The sequence below is a fragment of the Mustela nivalis genome (genome assembly GCF_964662115.1).
Source record: "Mustela nivalis genome assembly, chromosome: 10".
NCBI classification, from domain to species: Eukaryota; Metazoa; Chordata; class Mammalia; order Carnivora; family Mustelidae; genus Mustela; species Mustela nivalis.
Window position 1 is genome coordinate 8356327 of NC_139029.1, and position 346 is coordinate 8356672.

Below are 346 nucleotides of genomic sequence, written 5' to 3' on the forward strand. Positions count from 1 at the left end.
TTCAATAATTCATGATACTGGAAGTATGTCCGCAGGCAGGAATGGCGAGTCCACTGGTTGTAAACCGCGGCTCTCAGTGGTAGAGGGCGGCTCTTCCATACAAATCACAAAGTGGGTGCTTTGGAAATGTGACCAGGACATTTGCCTAACACTCCTGTCCTTCCATCTTAGCCTAGTCTATCGTCAGGTTGTTGGGTTTAAAAGTCCTTCAGATTTTCTGGATGGGATTTCTGAGACATGTCTCTTTAGAAGATAAAATGCAGTATTTAGAAAGGGAACAGGAAGTAGAGTAGACTGTGTGAGTATTGTTTGTTACACAAGTCCTCTGCCCTCTGGGTTTGTTTCT